At 40.0% G+C, this 19,777-nt stretch overlaps 1 pseudogene; it reads left to right on the plus strand.

Moving 5' to 3' along the window:
* Window positions 1–11,842: 11,842 nt before the first annotated feature.
* On the plus strand, window positions 11,843–11,955 carry LOC143396185 (U2 spliceosomal RNA; annotated as a pseudogene).
* Window positions 11,956–19,777: the final 7,822 nt, after the last annotated feature.

Here is a 19,777-nt window from a genome sequence, read left to right on the forward strand (position 1 = left end):
ATAATAGTCCTTTCAAATTATCAATCCATCAACTGGATTAATTCACTGATTAGGTTATGACTCTCATCATCTAATCCTTTTACCTCCTGTATTAACTCAGAAGCTTTGGGGGAGCCATGTCATATCTGAACCACAACATTATGTCTTATATCTATACCACAACATTTATTCTAACATTAATGAATGTTTAGTTTTTTTCCTGTTTGAAGCTGTTATGAATAAAGCACATATAGGTTTTGAAGGCTATAAATATTGTTTTCTGTGTATATATACCCAAGAATTTCAGGTCATAGACTATATATGTACTTAACATTAACAGATATTAAAAAACATTTTGAAAGTAGTTTATATTCTCACTTGCAATATATGAGAATTCCTTTTGCTGCATATCCTTGAGATCACTTGTGTTTTAGTCAGCTTTTTCATTGCTATAACCAGGCCTGATTAGAACAATAGAAAAGAGAAAGTTTATTTGGGGCTCTTGGTTTCAGCGGTCTCAGTCCATGAATAGCAATCCCATTGTCCTGGGCCCTAGGCGAGGTAGAACATTATGGCAGAAGGGTATGACAGAAGAAAAGCAGTTCAGGACATGGCCATCAAGCAGCAGAGAGAGAGTTCCACTCACCAAGGACAAAATATAAATGCCAAAAGCATGTTTTCAGAGACCTACCTCCTCCAGCCACTTCCTACATGCCTATAGTTATCACCCAGTTAATCCATATCAACAGAACAATTCTTGCATTGTCTCACACGTGAACTTTTGGGGGACATCACCATAACATTCTGGTGCCCAAAAGTTTATGCCCATCTCACAGTGAAAAATACATTTCATCCATGTCCAAGACTCCCTTTAGTCTTAATAATTCCAGCATTGCCCAAAAGGTCAAATCCAAAATTTATCTGAGATTCAAGGCAAACCCATAGATGATTTCCCCTATAAAGATCAAAAGCAAGTTACGTACATCAAATATACAATGACACCAAGTAAATATTTCTATTCCAAAAGGGAGAAAGAAATAGAGGCATAGAAAGAAAGGATGGGATCAAAGAAAGACTTAAATCCAACTGAGCAAACAAGCTCTGTATCTCCACATCTAGCACCTGAGACACATGACATCATAATGTTGTTTCCAATGGTTTTGTGCAGCTCCACCCTGTGATCTTGCTGGTTGCAGCCCACATGGGCTCTCTCTTTGTTTCTGCCCAATTCCTGCAGATTTCCTCCACAGATGTCCCACATTACTGGCTTCTTTTAATCTCAGGGATCTCCATAGAAGCTTTGGCTTCCTTTTCACATCTTCATACATCTCTCTCACAGAGGAAGCCAACAGGGAATCTGACCTGCTACACTTTGCCTGGTCTCCAAGGTTTTCCTTTGAAATATTGGTGGAGGCATGCATGACCCCTTAACTCCAGCATCCTGCATTCCTGTAGAACCAGCATCATGTGGTTGACTTCAATGTCTGCCACCATCTCCAGGGACCATGGCTGCTGCAGCCTCTCAGTGCCTGGGCAGCTGAGCATGATGATAAAACTTCTTAATCCACCCTGTGCATACAGGGGCCCTCATAGGGTTCTTTTTAAAGAAATCTTTACTTTTAAAAGTAAAAATTTCTCAAACCATCTTTCCTACTATCTCTATTGAAAGTACTCAACATCTCTTTAATGACTATAATATCTTTATCAACCACAATCCTTAGCCTCAATTTCACTTGCACTTTTTCTGGCCAAACTCCAAGTTTCTCAAATATTTTTGCTCTTTCTCTTCCTGATTACCACAGTAAAATTGGCTAAAACCTGCCAGCAAATCCATGTTACCTGTTGGATACTCTACTATCTTGCCATTTCCTTCTCAAGCCTCAAAAAAAAAAAAAAAAAAAAAAGAAGAAGAAGAAGAAAAAGAAAAAAAATCTTAGGACATTGGAAAAATGTAAACGTCTTTACCAGAATGTAACATGAATGGCCTCTAGTCCAACTTCCAATAGAGTCCTCTTTCTACTCTGAAGCCTCAATCTTTACTGTCTGTAGTCCTATCAGCATTTTGGTCTTCCAAGCTCCCACCAGAATTGCTCATTAAGTCCCACTTACAATATTCTAAAACTTTTTCAGCTTGTATCTCTAAGCTTTTCAAAATCTACTCCCACAAACCAGTTCCAAAGGCTTCTGACCACATGATCAGGTTAGTCACGGCAACAACCTAACTTCTCCAGATCAATTTGTTTAGTCAGCTTTTTCATCACTGTGACCAAAATACCTCACAAGAACAACAACTAAGTAGAGGGAAAGTTTATTTGGGGCTCATAGTTTCAGAGGTCTCAGTTCATAGACAGATGACTCCATTACTCTGGGCCCAATGTAGACAGAACATCATGGCAGAAGGGCATGGCACAGGAAAGCATCTCAGGACATGACTATCAGGAATCAGAGAACTAACAATGTAAATTCTCAGAATGAAATGTAACAGTAAAAATGTCTCAGGCCTACTCAATCAGAAGCCCCCAGCAATCTGCTTTAATAAACCCTCCAGGTGATTCTGATGCAAACTGAAATTGAGAATGTGTGTGTGTGTGTGTGTGTGTGTGTGTGTGTGTGTGTGTGTATAAAATAGTATGCAACATTAAGATTATTCTTGTAGATAAATATTTGATGACAAGGAAAAGTGTGCCTAGATCTGTTAAGATTGTAATTTTAAACTATACATATTTTTATGCATTAAATTATTAAATAATTGTCTTTGTTCCCAGTTTCTAAAACTCTTGAAGTTCCTAGATTAATAGTATCTTTCACATGACATGGGTGTTGGGTGAAGGTTCCTGGATACTTTTAAAAGGGCAGCTGATCACAAGAAAGACCAAGGTAGGATTGAAAATTTCAGCCCACCACCAACCTCCAGGTAAGGGAGAGAGGCTAAAAGTTGAGTTGATCACCAATGGCCAATGATGTAATCTATCATCCTACATAATGGAGCCCCCACACACACACACACAAAAAAAAAAAAAAATGGACTGAGTTCAGGGGGCATTATGGATAGCTGAACATGTAGAAGTACCTGAAGGGTGGCATACCAGAGACAGCATGAAAGTTCCACACCTCTTCCCACATGATTTTCCCCATGCATCTATCCATCTGGCTGTTCATCTGAATACTTTAAATCAACCTTTGTAATAATGGGTAGATATAAGTAAAGTGTTCCTCTGAGTTTTCTGAATCATCCTAGTAAATTGAGCCAGAGGAGAAGGTTATGGGAACCCAGATTTATAGTCAGAGGGTCAGAATGTAGTTGATCACCTACTATGTGTATTTGGCATCTAAAAGGAGCAACTGTGGGACTAAGTTCGTTGTATGTGGGATCTGAGCCTCCTCCAGGTACATAGTGTCATATTTGAATTGAATTAGAGGACATCTAACTAGTATCTGTTTGAGAAAGTGTTTGAGGAAAACATCATACATCTGTTATCAGTGTTATGTTGAGTGTTGTGTGAGAGTAAGAAAAACACTGTTTTTTTTCTCTTATCTTACAACTCCATAGTGGGGTTTCTATAAATATTTGTTAGATGAAAAATAGCTAACATTTACATAGTCTTTATTATATGTCAGGATTTCATGTAATCCACAGACCAACCATATGAGGTAGAAACTGGCATTATTCCAATTTTATAGAGGACTAACGTACATGAAGAAGTTAGGGACATGCCCAAGATTATACAACTATTAAATAATGTAGGTAAAATTCACACCCAGAAATCCCAGTCCCAGTCTGTGCTCTTAACTAATACAGATGGATGGATGGATGGAGGCTGGTTCTCCTTGGCAATTTCTTTTATAGTTTTCTCTATGAAACCGCACTATAACTGACTGTTTCATGCCACAGGTATTTCATGAATACACAAAATCCACAGTCAGTAGGCCTCTGAGCACAGAATTATCTCCTTGGAAGCCAAAGGTTTCCTCTTGTGTAGGGTGAATCTCATTTTCCAAATACTGGTTAACAACTGATTTTTTTTTTTCCTCATGCTACAAGAATCCCTTGACTTTAAAAGAGTTACATTTTATTCCCAGGGAACAACAGCAATACCATGCCATTAGCCAAGCCTGAGGGACAATTTCAACCCTTATTTTAATAAATGGTAATAAATTAATGGTACATTAACAAAAGTAGACTTAGGCTGAGATAGCTTGTTCTGTTTTTTGTTATTTTTTTTTATTTTCCCTTTCTTTCTACATCATAGCTAACCGACCTCCTTTCTTCCTTCCTTCTCTCCCTTCTTCCCTCCCTCCCTCCCTCCCTTCTTCCCTCCCTCCCTCACATCCTTTTTCCTTTCCTCTTCTCTGAAGGTAATTCCTGGAAGGAAAAATGAGTTGGAGTGGTCATTTTTTTAATGAAAAATTATGATTTCATTAAATACAAATTCTTTTTTGATTAAGTGTTTTGTACTTTGAAAATACTCCTGTGTATTATTCCATTTGAGCCTAGTTAAAAATACACACACACACACACACACAAAAAAAATAAAGTCTATAATTATTTTGCAGATTAAAACACTAGAATTATCATTCTATACCTTTTGCTTAAATTACAATTCTGACTTATGTAGAGACAGGACTAGTCATTCAATTCTTTCAACATGCATTTATTCAGGACCTACTCTGTGCTAGGCACTTAGGATATGTCAGTGAGCAAACAAGCAAAGACTTCTGAGGTTAAGAAACTTATCTTCGGGGCTGGGGATGTGGCTCAAGTGGTAGTGCGCTCGCCTGGCATGCGTGCAGCCCGGGTTCGATCCTCAGCACCACATACAAAGATGTTGTGTCCACCGAATACTAAAAAAAAAATAAATATTCTCTCTCTCTCTCTCTCTCTCTCTCTCTCTCTCTCTCTCTCTCACTCTCTCTTTAAAAAAAAAAAAGAAAAGAAAAAAAAAGAGAGAAACTTATCCTCTAGGAGAGGTACACAATAAATACCATAGACAAGTGTGTCCGGTGTTAGAAAATGATAGGGGACGTGGAAAGTGAAAGTGGAGCAGACGGTGGGAGGGACAGGAAGCACCATGGCAGGGATGACAAGCATGTTACAGAGAGAAATGGGCAGCAGGAGTGGTCTCAGTGAGATGGTGGCTTTTGAACAAAGAAGAGGAGGCGGGAGCATGAACCATGCTGCAATGTGGGCAAGAGAGTTCCAGAACAACTTGGATCCACGCCCTGTCCTGCAGACACCTACACCTTCTAGGCCTCATCCAGTGGAATGTGATATGGGGAGGGGAAATGGAACAAACGGGTCTTTTGTGTAAAATCTATTGCAAAGACCTTGCAACCCAAGCCTCCAAACTGTAAGAAAGCAAACACCCCGCACAAACAGCTGTGATTCACAGGCAGGTGTTTAGCAACCAGCTCACCAGAAAGGCCTGTAATGTGTGTCAGTTTCCATGGTGTAAATACTTTCACCATGGCCAAGTCAAGCAACCACAATGACACCACTGAACTCCAGCTGTAGCTGGCTCCAACGTGTTGATTCTCACTCTCTTTTTGGGAAAAATGCCACAAAGCACCTCCAGTGTCCCAGGATTTCTCTCACCTAACCTTCTCTTAATTTTTTTTTTTTTATTCTAATATGAAGCGTCTGTCTTCCACCTTCACACCCCAGTACCAAAAGTGAATCAAGAATGTACCCTGTAGTTTCTGTTTTACAGGACAATTTCTGGGGACAGCCTGACTAAGTAGGAAAATCCTGGAGGACAGATTGCATAATTGCAAAACAAGGAATCAAGAAGCAAATGCTGAGATAAGGGGAGGGAACAGCCCCCAGCACATCTCAACTGAGTGAGTTCTCCAACATTTACCCAAGTCAGAAGTTAATGGCCTCCAGAGGAAAGGAAAAAGAGGAAGGAGAAAAAACAGAAAATACAACTGGAAGCAAAAGTATTTTTTATTTGAGGAAATGGTGTGAATCGTCCCCAAACACCGTGCAGCTGTCCCTTCTGAGCTGATTTTACAAAGAAAGAGGGAAAAAAAATCTACAAAAGATTTGGCATGGAAATGTAAATCTGAATTTAAAAACTAGGTTTCTGTAATTCCAGCAGCTCAGGACGCTGAGGTAGAAGGATCGCAAGTTCAAAGCCAGCCTCAGCAAAAGCGAGGCACTAAGCAGCTTAGTGAGACCCTGTCTCTAAATAAAATACAAAAAAATAGGACTCTGGATGTAGCTCAGTGGTCAAGTGCCCCAGAGTTGTTGTCAAACAACAACAACAACAACAAAACACCTAGGTTTGTAGTTGGCTCCAGTGGTAAACACCTATAATCCCAGCAACTCAGGAGGCTGAAATGGGAGGATCACAAGTTCAAAGCCAGCCTCAGCCGTTTATTGGAACCATAAGCAACTTAGTGAAACCCTGTCTCAAAATCAAAAGTACTGGGGATGTGGCTCAGTGGTCAAGTTCCCCTGGGTTCAATCCCCAGTATAACTAGATTTGTGGATCTATCTTAATCACAGCCTTTCATTATAATCCATCTGCTTCCCTTGGTTTATTCAGCAAAATCAACCAGAATAAAGAGTGAGAAAAAAGGTCCAGTTAAAACAAGCCAGAGGATTTTGAATAACCCATTCCACCCCATCCACTCCCAAACAACTCAGAGCATAATGCACAAGGGTGGCCGGGAGGGGAAGCTCAGACATGCAGACAGGCAGGCCTTGCCAGTTGACCCCTGGGCAGGGGTGCTCTGGAATAAGCCCACATCAATCTGCTGTATTGTCTCAATCCATTTAGTGGAAAGATTCTTTTGAGTATCATTCAACTTTGTATCCACTCAGCAACACTGAATTGAATCTATCTTGGAAGAGGATTGTAAAATATAGTCATTAAAACTATTCTTAAGTCTTTGTGACATTCCTTTCCAATTAGGCTCAAACAAGACCAATTTTGCCCAGACTTCTGGAAGCAACACTCAAGGTACAATTTTCCTCTGTGCACTTAGTGAAGAGATAAGGGAGACCCACAAATATTTCAGAGTCTTGTTTCCAAAAGGGTGCCAGTTTTCTTTTTCTCTCTTAATATCTTCTACTTAGTTACCTCAATGAACTCCTATGAAGACTGAGCATGAAATAAAATTGAAAATTATTTTTAGCCTTTGGATCAAAGAGATTCCAAAAGTGCATTATCATTGTACTATTATTTGTTATCATAATAGACACCTACTGATTTAAGTGAGAATATCTGTTATTTGATAAAACATGCCTCCGTAGACACAGTGATGGGCTTAGAGATGGTACAGGACCCTGTGGGGCAGTTCAAACTCTCTCTCTCTCTCTCTCTCTCTCTCTCTCTCTCTCTCTCTCTGAAGGTTCAATATTTGAGTCTGCTGAAATAAACTTGCAAGAGACTAATAAAAGAAAAAGCACACATATTTATTCATGTGCATACACATTCATCTCATACAAAATATAAAATTCAAAGGAGGGAAAACCGATTGAAGCTTAAATGCCCTCTTTATAGGAGAGAGAAAAGAAAGGAAGCTGTGGGCCATTTTAAGGGGTGGTAAGTGGTTTTTAGTGAAATGAATGCGCCTGGAGAACAGACAGTGTCTTGGGATAACGTTTCTAGGTGTGACGTTGATTTTCAGTCTCTTCCTCTCAGATCCAAGTTTAATCTTCTTGGTTGATGACATTTGAGGAGGAAGATTGAAGACCTAGCACTCCTCTCTGGCAGATCCTGTCATTAGGTAGATAAGGGAACTTCAGGGAAAGCCCCTCCGTGGGTTTCTGGAAGGAAAGAAGTCAGGGTGATGAGGGGCAGGGACCTTGGGCGGTCAGAGGGACCTTGGTGCTGCTTCTTGAGTACAGCAGAGCAAAGCACCACACTTTAGGGGGTCATTTCCAGAACCCCAACAGCCTCGATGGAAACAACCATGGCCGCCCATGGTCTGAGCCAGAATGGAAAGAGTATAAGCTTCGGGGCAAGATATTTCAGAAAGGTCTCTAGAAACAGAAGTCTCCGCCACACAGGGCATTTTACTGGAACCAGCCAGGGGAGCCTTCTAGTCCAAACACATAGGATACTTTTTAAACACAACTCCCAATCTTCTCTGCCTCCCCTTTTATTCATCCACAGCTGCAGCAACCAGTTGCAGGTAGGTTTGGACAAGTTCAGGCAGGCCTGACCTGATAGCGTCACAAGCTTCTCACTCCCCACTCTGGAGCGTGGGCCCACACAGAAGCCACTCTGAGGTGCAGAGGATGCGATGCCCATGAAACAGCATTGATCACTCTGGAAATAAGCCAGTGGGTCTCCTTTATTTCTCCAAATGAATGGTGTTGAGAGATATTTCAGTTGGCCCCATGGGACAGAGCACTCAGCAGTCACCTTAGCAGTGGCCAGTCATGGCTCTGTGTCCTTGGACAAGCTATAGGTGGTCTCTAAGCTTCTGTGACTCCTTCTAAAATCATGGGGATTATATTATTTACCTTGAAGGTCTTCTTTAAGCCACCTACCTGACACATGATAGTCATCTATTGTGACTATCAGCTGTAACTCATTATAAGCCACTTGCCAATAATAAGAAAATAATCCTTCTACCCAATTCCTGTTTATCCTAGGTTGGAATTCCCAAGGGTTCACTTTAAGTATAGTAACTTTAAACTGAACTCAAACACACCTTCTTGGATGATCATGGTCCGTCACACGTTGTCCTTTTCCAGTCTAAATAATTTTTGCTTTTATCTTTCCTCAAAGCTCTTACTCCCCAACCTCTGTACTATTGCAGTAAGTGAAATTTTTCCCAAGTTCTTCATGCTCCTCTAAGAAGAGCAGAAAAAGCTCCAAAGAATCAAGAATCCTGGGTTCCAGGCCTGACTTGCCAGTTTCAGCCTCAGCCACCCTGAGTAAGAGAACTCAGCTTTCATTTTACAGAAGTGACCCTGGCCAGTAAGGTTCCTTCTTGTCTTAACCTATAATGTCTAAGTCAAATGTCAGAGATTCGTGAGGTGGTCTCAGGACAGTCACTTAATTTTGGTGCCCATTTGCCTCCACACTCTTTCCCGGTGAGTCATTTCCAAACCACAGGAAGCCACATCAAAACATCTGGGGCATTCATATGACTTCTGTGAACACACAGAGCATCATGCGGAGGGGGGAGTGCTCGTTAAACGTGACGTATACCTATCAAAATTTATTCAGAGCAGCTTCTTGTTTATAAAGTTGAAAGAGGAAAGAGAATGCATAAAAATTATTTTTAAGTTCATATATCATGGCAGAATTATGGGTGTTTTTCCTTGTGATTGCTGAATTTTCCAAGTTTGCTACAATAAGCATGTATTTTTTATGGAACAAACTTTAAATAAGATGGGGAACTGAAACTCTCTGCCCAAAAGCCAGGCAGGCAGCCCCTGATGCTGTGGTCTGAGCCCCCTCCACCCCTAGACATGGGAGCCACAACTCCTATGTGGCCTTTCTTTCACCCCAGTTCCCACAAATTCACCTCACCTGCTCTGTGCTGAACAAAACATGACTGGTTCTCCAGGAGCCACTGTGAAATGCTCGCGTTCTTTGGGAGGAAGGCAGGGGGTCCCATCTTAGTGGTGCCAAGAAGCCAATTTACTTCGTACATTAATTCATTCTCACGTTGGAGAGCAGTAACAGGTGACTCTTCAATGGTTGCAGCTCTTAGTGAAGGGCAGCCCAGAACCAGCCACTGGGTAAAGAGATAACAATGGGGAGAGAGAAGGGAGGTGAGGAATGGGAGAAAGTAGGGAAGGTAAGTCTGAGAGATTTAGAAAGGGAGAAAAGACTATGGATTCGGTGACTGATTTGGGAGGCGGGGTGAGTCCCTAGAACAGGTCCCAATCCCACTTCCTACCTATTGCTCATAAAAAGAGCTATTCAACCTGAACTTCCTCTATAGTGAAATGGGAAGAGAAAAACTTATCCTGCTAGAGCTGTTTTGAAGTTTAAAGGCAATACACTGAGACAGGGGCCCCGGTAAAAACAGCACCTCTTAAGTTCAAGGCAGTCGGCAATCTCAGTCCAGAGTGGGGTGAGACAGTCAGGCCCCCGTGAAAAAGGACTAACACACCCCAAGGACCTTAACTTGTAGCCTGTCCATTATTAACAGTCCACTGCAGCAACTGGTCCTCAAGAGGCAAGAATGTGTGCACGGGCTGTGGCACCAAGGGGAGCAGCACAGCCACTCCTGGGCTCTGTGCTGCCTGCTCATTCCCCAAGGCCAGAGCGGAGGCACACAAAAGAAAACAGCTTTGAAAACAGGCCCCAAATCAATGAAAATTCCAGAGCTCTGACCTACCCCTGAAGCCCCTACACAGGAGCAAAACTGGCCCCTTTCCTGTTTGGAGAGCCAGCCTGACACACTCATGGTCCACACCGCCTCTCCCTTCCCACTGAGCAGAAGCCTCAATAAAACCTCGCCTGTGTTTGAATTCATCCACATCTAGTTTCCATCATTTCTGGACCCAAGGACCCAGCTCCAGTAACAACATCTCTAAAGGGCCTCTGACGATACCTGGATAATGTAGGTCCTCCTATAGAACTACAAACCAACCATATTATCATTCATAGGATTGTTCAATAAAATTTTATCAAGCACCTGATAATTCCCAGGCTCTGGGGAAGTAAGTCCATGCCCTTAAAAGAGCCACCAGTGGGCACATAAAGGAGATTCAAGGAGAGGGAGGTCATGGTGGAGGAGTGGGTGGGAGGTAGGTAGGAATAGGAGCTGCAGGACCACCAAAGAAGGGTTCAATGCCTGGGAGAAACTGGGAAGGATTTATGAGCCAGGCAAGGCTTTTCCTTAGCGTAGGGGGGGGGGAGTGATGTTTTGGTACAGAAGACCAGGAAGGGCATTTTAGAGAGCTCAGCTTATGCAGAGATGGAGTAGTGGAAGTATTTGGGCAACGATGTGACTTTCGGTGCAGTTGGAGTGAGTTTTGAAGTGAGAACTAAATCAGAGGCTGGAATCAGATTGTCATGAGCTTGCACGCTATAACAAGAATTTGGTGTGATGGAACCAGCAGGAATACTTAAACAGACGAATGAAGCATTTCAGGTTTACATCATCACCCTGATAGAAGATTGGAGGCTGGATGACCAGAGAGATGCTGTTGTAATAATCCAGAAAAGAGATAAGCCAGCTTCTATTAAAGACAATAACTAATGGTAAGTCATGGAATTGAAGTCAGAAGCTATCTCAGGATAGAAATGGAAGGGTTTGAAAACACCAGTGCCTAAGGAGACAGAGGGATGGATTCCAGATCATAGCAAGATTTCCAGCTCTCCAAACCGGATGGCTAACATCTAAACTGGTGTTTGACCAAATAACTGGGCATCATAGCCTAGTAAAGTGTATATAAAGAATTAATCACCTCTGGTAGGTTAATATTTTTAGCTGATGAAATAGACTGAGGCTCAGAGATTAAATAACTTGCACATGGACATATGATGAATAAGCAGAACTGAAACTCAAACTCGGGGATGTGCCTCTCTCTGTTCAATATACTCTTAACAGGCTAAACTGATAAAATGTAAATGTCGAAATACAGAATCATCTCCTACTTCGGTATAATTCCATTTCACCAAAATCACCTGTCTCTATTATCTATCTATCTATCTCTCCAATCAATATATATTCATATGGTTTATCTGCCCACACCCCTTCATGGAATCTCTATATATTATACACTGAAGGTTTTCTGGTATTTCTTTGATTAAATTTGTCAGGTAAGATCAGATTCTTCTACTCTAAGGTTTACTTTAGCATTATTCTGTGCTTAGCCCATGGATAAGCAACACATAGGTGACCTAATGGAGATAACACTATCCTACATTCATTATGTGATCACATCGATTCTCAGCCTTTTGGCTAAGATCAAGTGTAGTATCTGTTCTTATCAGTTTAACATTCATTATGTGGTCACAGTGAACAGAACATTTTACATGTATTATATGAATCTTAGAACATAGTAGGTACTATAGCAAATTTTATTTCCATCACAAATTTATGTATCAAATGTTATGAATAAATGGTCACATCATTTAGGAAAACAAAACAAAACAAAACTGAATGGCTAACTTGACCAGGAGATGAGAAAAGAAGCATCCATTTTGCAGGAAAGCTGAATCCAGCTTGATTTTGAGGGGACAGTGGGCCATGTGGTGAGATATTTGGCATAGAGTTTAGAAATATAAATCAGAAGATCAAGAGAGAATTAGTATGCACATTCTGAAATCATTAACACAGAGGTCATAGTTGATACCATGGATCACAAAGGTGAAAAGTTGTAAATTGAAAAGGGGCTGGGAACGGAGTTGTGGCTCAGTGGTAGAGCGCTCATCTAGCCTGTGCGAGGCCCTGGGTTCAATCCTCAGCACCACATAAAAATAAAATAAAGGTATTGTGTCCAACTACAACTAAAATAAAATATTTTTTTTAAAAGAAAAGGGTCTGTTAACTAGGGAACCATCTGGGTTTGCCCAGGGTAGGCCTGATCTGCACCTATTGTCCCAACAGAATTATCACCAGCAATCTGTTTAATCCCAAAAGTCATAGATGTGACAATTGGGGGTTATCAAAGAATGAAGGGATACCAAGAGATAAGAAGAAAGCATCTTTAGCCAAGGAAGGAATAGCCTCTAATTAAATGTGTAAATTCCAAGCTATCAAATAAAAATTCTAACAAAAATTTTATTGGAATTTGTTCATTTAAAATAAAAGCATCTATTTAAAAAATAAACATAAGAGACAAACCATGAAACTCTGAAACAGAAGCAAAAGGAATAGAGCTGGACCATGTTTTAAATTGATAATAAAGCTACAGCAATAAAAAAAAAGTTTGGTATGATGAATTAATTGACAGAAACATCAACGAAATAGAATAAGTGGTGTAAACATAACACCAAATTCACATTTGAGTTTAATATGATAGAAGTGACTTTTCTAATGGATGAAGATAAGACATATTAATCATTCAATGATGCTGGAGCAGCTGGCCAACCATCTGGAAGAAAAATAGGTTAGATTTGTATACATTACTCCGATTCCATATGGGCAAAGCATTAAACATTTTAAAAAGGAGCCGTGAATGTACTAGAAGAAATCATGGGTACTTTTCCCCTAATCATCCTGAGGCTGATAATGGAGTTAAGAAGGACTTTATAGCCATGACATAAAACTCCAAGCCTATAAAGGAATAGTTGATGGATTTACCTCAATAAAAATTGAGGTAAATTCATTTTCTGCTGGGTAAAAAAGAACATGAATAAAGTAAAAAAAAAAAAAAAAAGAAAGAAAGAAAGAAAAGAAAAAGAAAAAAAATCAAATAGCAACCATGAAAAATTATTTGCAATTCATATGATAGACCAAACCTGAGCTCTTATGAATTAGTATGCATAAAGCCAACAAACCAATTTTGAGTGAATAAAAGAATTGAAGATAAAAAAGGAAATACTGCCAAACACAAGAAAAGACATTTAACCTTGTTCATAATTTTAGTCTCTTTCTGCTCCACAGTTGTGAAAAGTAATTAGAAACATGTATTATTATAGCACCTGGCCAATAAGACCCTTGGCCAACAGGAGCAGTTACAATTATTTCTTAGTGTCACACAGCAAATCAAGGATGAAGCTAATGAGAGCATGAAACCTATGTCCCCCTGCCAATAGTTGATTCTGGGCAGTCACTTAAGGAAGTGTATGTAGGGGATAAGACAATGACTACATTTGTTTAAAAGCCCTGAGATGGCTAATAATTGAGTTAACACAACCACTTCCACAGGCCAAGCCAGAGAGCCTCAGGGTTAAGATTGAACGCCCTTTGACACGGTTTTAGAAATTTATCTGTCAGTTTTTCATTACTGTGACAAAATACCTGAGAAAATCAACTTAAGGAAGTAAAGATATATTTTAGCTAACAGTTGAAGAGGTTTCATTTCATAATCATTTGACCCTGTTTCTATGGTCCAAAACTGCTTACTTCATGGTGGCTGAAAAGCAGAGAGAGAGTGTGTGTGCCCAGGGACAAAATACAAAATACACCATTCAAAGGCCCACCCTCATGATCAACCTCTTTCAATTAGGTCCTACCTCCTGAAGCTTCCATAATCTCCCAATAGGGTCACAGGCTAGAGACCAAGCCACTAGCACATGGCCTTTTGGGGGATGACTTAATACAAACCATAACATTATCATATATAAATGATATATTCGTAAATGTTCAAAGATATCTCCCACATAAAAATAAAATGAAAGATTTCAACTGAGAAAACAAGATTTGATAAGACATTGCTTTCCAAAATAGGATACTAAACACTATATAACTATTTAGTTGTTGTTTTTGCTTTGTGGTGCTGGGGATTGAACCCAGGGCCTTGTGCATATGAGGCAAGCACTCTTATCAATTGAACTGTATCCCCAGTCTGGAGATATAACATTTTTAAAAGTAGGTGTGTGATAAACAGTTAATCAACTCAGAAATCCCTCCTGCACATTGAGAATATGAAACTTTACAGTTCGATTGAAGGATTTCAAGATGCTAAGTTCATCTCCTACAAAGGGTTGGAGTAGCCACCACTTGCCAGTCCTCTTGGGGGATTCAATTTGTACTCTTGCAGCCAGGGGACACAGTGGGTAAGTTGGTAGCACAAAGTCTACAGCCCACCATCCCATTTAAGGAGCTGTTGGAAAAACTTTCCTAACAACTACAGAGTAAGCACACATCTACTCCCAACATCAATCACTACAAGTCCTTCGTCAATAAGTAAAAGGAATCTTGAAGAAGATAGTTGGTTTTTTTTAAAGGAAAATCAGAAATGTGAAATGGAAGGATCAAATAGACAGAAAAAACAACTGAACCCTTCAGAAAACAGGAAATTCAAGGAATAAAATGGAAAAATTTTAAGTTGGTATCCTCAGAAAGATTCAAGAAAATGTTGCTTTTATAAAATAAGAATGCTATTATGAAAATGAATTATGGGGGGAAAAAGAGTAAATGGATATTTAAAATGAGATTGTCAAAACAAAATTACTCAACAGAGGAGTGAAGTTAACATAGACGTGACTGAGGCCAAACTGATGATCTGTAAATATAAAGCCAAGGGAATTTCACAGAGCTTCCAACCAGAGCACAAAGAGAAAGTTTGAAAACAAAGTTGAAAAGAGAGAGAAGACCAAAGCAGGAGGTCAAACTTCTGCTTAGTGGGAATTCACAAGAGAATACAGAAATTGACCTGAGAAAATAATAAGATAAGCAAATGGAAGAATTTTAAGTGGGAAGCACCCACACAATCTCTAGCAGATGAAATTGAAATAAGGAATTGACATCTTGAAATTGAAATAAGGAATTGACACAGAGCTTTAATGAAATTTTAAAACTCTAAAGATATACCAAAATTTTTTAAACTTTAGTTTATTTTAATCTACCCATGAAGGAATATAGGATAACATCAGACTTCTCATCTTTACCACTATCAGAAGATAACAGAGCAAATCCTTCAACAGTCTAAGAACATGCTTCTAAACCCAGATGTACTAGTTACTGAGTTATTGTTACCGCTTGGCTTCAAATTCTCCCTTTTTGCTTGCTCTGTGAAAATGGATCTGGGCCCTTTCAACGTATTTCCTGCCTGGAGCATTGCCAGCAGAGGGCACTAGAAAGACATCGTGGGGGTAGGTCAGGGTGCTTCCTGGTTTTGCTTCTTCCCAGTACTCCAGCTGCACAGGCCAGTCTCCTCTGCACCAAGCTTCTGCAGAATGAGTAGCTTTCCAGCACCCATGTTTTGTTGTGCAAAGCTGGCAGAGCACTCAGTGGCCCCAGGTTCCCCTGGAATCATCCTCTGAGCAGTTTTGTAGCACAGTGCCTCTGATGAGACACTTCCCCGTGGCAGCTTTCTGAAGCACCTTAGAAGGTGGATTTCCAACTGGCAGGCGCTACAGCAACTTTTCTGCATTCAGTGAGCCATGGCTCTGCTCTCTCCAGCAAGCCCTGAACCTCTGGCTAGAAGGAAGGAGAGAGGGGCTCTTCCAGGATGCTGCTCCGTCTCATAGCAGAGGTAGAACTGCTCCTTATATGTGCTTTCCTATACTCTTTGGAGTTCTCTTATTGCTGGACAATTCCTCATTCTCGGCTAGCAATAATAATTCTCTATATTACTGCTTCTGTTCAAATGACTGTGTGGTTTCTGTTTCCTGATTGGGTCGAGGCTGACACACTAGACTTTTGGATTCAGGCAAATATTTGTCAGGTAGGCACAATAAAGCTATTTTCAGAAATCTAGCAATGCAGAGAATGTCACCGCATACTATGTCCAGTAACAATTCAACAATAGCCTTGAGTTAAACAACAACAACAAAAGAATAATAAATGTTTCCTTGGCGGGGAAATGATCTATGAGAACCCAGTGAAAAGAAAACGTAGGATGCTTTCAACTTAGAAAACAACAGATCCAAATTAAAACAAAAGGTCAGAAGGCTCTGTGCAGGTCTTCAAGAACGAGAGGGTTCCACTTATGATTGAGAACCTGGAAGCTCTAACGACAAGTTTCTTCAGTCAAGAAGAAAAAAGAAAAATGATTTAAAACTCCAGGGGAAAAGATTAAGCCTGTTCAAAAAAAATCACTGCAGATACAGTACAAACTAAACTGTGAAAAAAGTAAGTAATTATTCCAATGTAAGAAAAAAATAATACACTTGGCTTGAGACATTCTCTTCTTTCTGTGGCACAGTATAACATTTCCTTCATTAAAGCTGTATTTTTACAAGTTGGTTCTATGTGGAATTTTAATGACATAATTATATTACAAGTTATTTGCTGCTTTTCTACTTTAGAATCTTCCTACAGACAAAGCAGAAAGCTTGATTGTAACAATGCAACAGAGCTCACCACGTACATCTTGACAATGTGAAAGTCATATAATGACCCCCAAAACCCAGAAAGGGCAAAAGTAGTGGAAACTGAATAATGCTGGATCTTCTAAATTCCCTCACTTTACTCAATAGGGAATTAATAAGTACTGTCTTAAAGAAATAAATGTGTATGTGTGTGTGTAAATGTATGTATTTTTAAAATTACAGTTATGCATTACTCAGTGGGGGGAGGGATTTGTTCTGAGAAATGCATTGTTAGGCTATTTTGTCATCATGTGGCCATCATAGAGTGTACTATGACAGCTATGATGTCACCGGGTGACATAATTGGATAGGACTACCAGGGTATATTCAGTCCATCATTGACTGAAATGTTGTTATGCTGTGCTTGACTCTAAGGTGGTATCCAAATGATTAAAAGGAGTTAGTGGTACTTCAGGAAGCTTCTCCCTTTCTTTTAATGCCTCTATGATGTTTGATAGTTAAAAATAACTATATACTTGTATTTCTTAAGAAATAAAAATAACAGTGAATGAATAAAGTCTTTAAAAATGTGACATGTAATAGGGAAAGATAGCCAATTTATATTAACTTTTAAAAAAAAGGATTCAAAAGTGTGTTTAGAGAATAACCATGTTTTTTTTTAAGCTAAAGGTTTTGTGTATGCTTATGTATGTACAGAAAGTTTGTAGGAAGAGTGCATTAGACCCTATTAACATTTTTTATGGTGGAAAAGTAGAAATGATTTTAAAACAAAACTGAGGAGAAGAGAGAGGAGAGAAAACTTTCAATTTTCAATTTACTTCCTATACTGTTTGAAGTTTTCAACATGAGTATATATTACACATTTAAATTTTAACAAATTTTTTTGGTTCTAACAATAAATTCTTAATAAATCCTCAAAGGTGAAATGTTTACCATGAAGAGTTATTAAGCCATGACAGGAGAATGACTATAAAATATCATGAGAACTCTGAAGGGTATCCTATGGCTGAGGGAGAATACTAAAAAAGGGTGAGCATGGAAGAGGCTGAGATTCAGACCATTAAAGTGTAGAGTGTCAGTTCATTGGGTGGCAGAGTGATTTGCTGGGTTACCTCCACCAGAGCTGGTCACAGTCATCAGGCAAGCAGAAGTAACCCTGAGAGAGCAGGCAAGATACTCAGTAGGACAGGGGAGTTGGGGCATCACTGGGCCCAGGAGGCCTGGAGTGCATGGTGTCCAGAAGGTGAAGGCTATAGGAAGGAGATCACCAGGGAGAGTCTGGTCACAAGGTTGTCAGGGTTCTGAGCTCATGGCTAAGGGCAAAGCACCACTAGATGTCCTTACACCCACCCCACCATCAACAAGCAGCAGCAGAAACCGTCCTGAAGACTTTGTCCTGCAGTGTCCTTTAGGCACACTCTAAGATAGAGTTTAACAGTGCTTGTTGTAAAGGAGAAATGAAATGATAAAGTAATTCCCCCCAGTGTGGCATAGCAGATATGGAAGGGCAAAGGGTGAATTTGGGACCATGAAACCATAAATTTTTAACTAGCATAACAACTTTTATAACAAAGACAAGTCAGACTGGAAGAGATGGAGCTTCCTGCAAAGAGCAATGAGGGAACAGGGGAAGACTTTCAAGTTCAAATCAGGAAGAGTAGAAAACAGATGTCCAATAATGACAGTGTGGCCCTACAGAGCCAACTGCTTCCTGTCTCTTGGGCTTTTGCCCTTTGTTATTCCTACATGTAAGATTTGTTGGGTATAAAACATTAGGAATCGAAAGAAAGCAGATCATGAGATTTGCTATGATGCAGCCTCTGATGCAGCCATAGCTTCTCATTCATCAATGCTACCACCTCCAATTCTCTCTGCATCCTGCTCACATCACTTGGAAGTTGTTTCCATTCAGATGTCCCAAGACTCACACCATTCCCTTTGGGTCGTCTGCAACCCAAAAGGTTGAGTCAGAGGCTTGTTTTTATTATGTCCTTAATTACACTCTTGCATACGCCTGATATACATACAGCTAAGAGCCTATAATTCCTTTGAGAAGCATCCATTTATAGTCAGAGATTTGCCAACTGTGGCATTTCTCCCACCTCTCACTTCTCCCACTCATGAGTAGGGAGTTCACATGATGTATCATCCAAACAGGACACTTAGCAGAGTGAAAAGGAGAGCTAAAAAAAAATGAACAATCACTAATCAATCAACAAGCATTAACCAGGACTACCTGGGGAAACCAAAATATATGGCCATTCTCAATCTGTAGAACTTTTTCCATGGGCCTAACTCAGGGTATAAAAAGAGAAATTACTTTTAAAGCTCCCCAAATTCTTCTTATCTGGATGGCAAACACACAGAAAGTAGATGTGAGTAAAAATCTTGGAAGACAAATACGGTTGAATTTAAATGGGTATTCAAATTGTTATAATGTACACCTCCTCTAATCCCACATGTAGGCAAAAGGATTTGCATTTGAATTCATCTTCTTTTCCAATCAGTGTAAGAAATCTTCCCTTCTCCAAACACAAAAGCGGAAATACCTCTCAATGTGAGTCGCGATCATTATGATTCTGTGATGTCCTTTAAATTTGGGGGCTAGTTCCAGAGTCCTAAAAGAACAAGCCAAAATGAATGTTTAAGCAAAAAATAGAGATAGCTGCTATATTTTTCATGATTTTTTTGGGTTAGAATGCTTCCAGTTTGCATGAATCACAGAGTTGAATGAGCTAAACAAAATAACAAGCGATTCCCTCTGAATTGAGAAGAACCATACAAAGGTTGTCAAGGCACGGTTGAGTTGGAGGCTTGTCTCAGCTGCTCAGCCCGCAGAGGCCTTAAGAAGGATTCTTCTGCAGTGTCTTCCAGGTGCAGTAGCTTTCCGCAGATTGTCTTTTCAAATTTCACTCTTTCCTCGAGTCCAGGCT

This window comes from Callospermophilus lateralis, chromosome 3, assembly GCF_048772815.1.
Source record: "Callospermophilus lateralis isolate mCalLat2 chromosome 3, mCalLat2.hap1, whole genome shotgun sequence".
Classification (NCBI taxonomy): Eukaryota; Metazoa; Chordata; class Mammalia; order Rodentia; family Sciuridae; genus Callospermophilus; species Callospermophilus lateralis.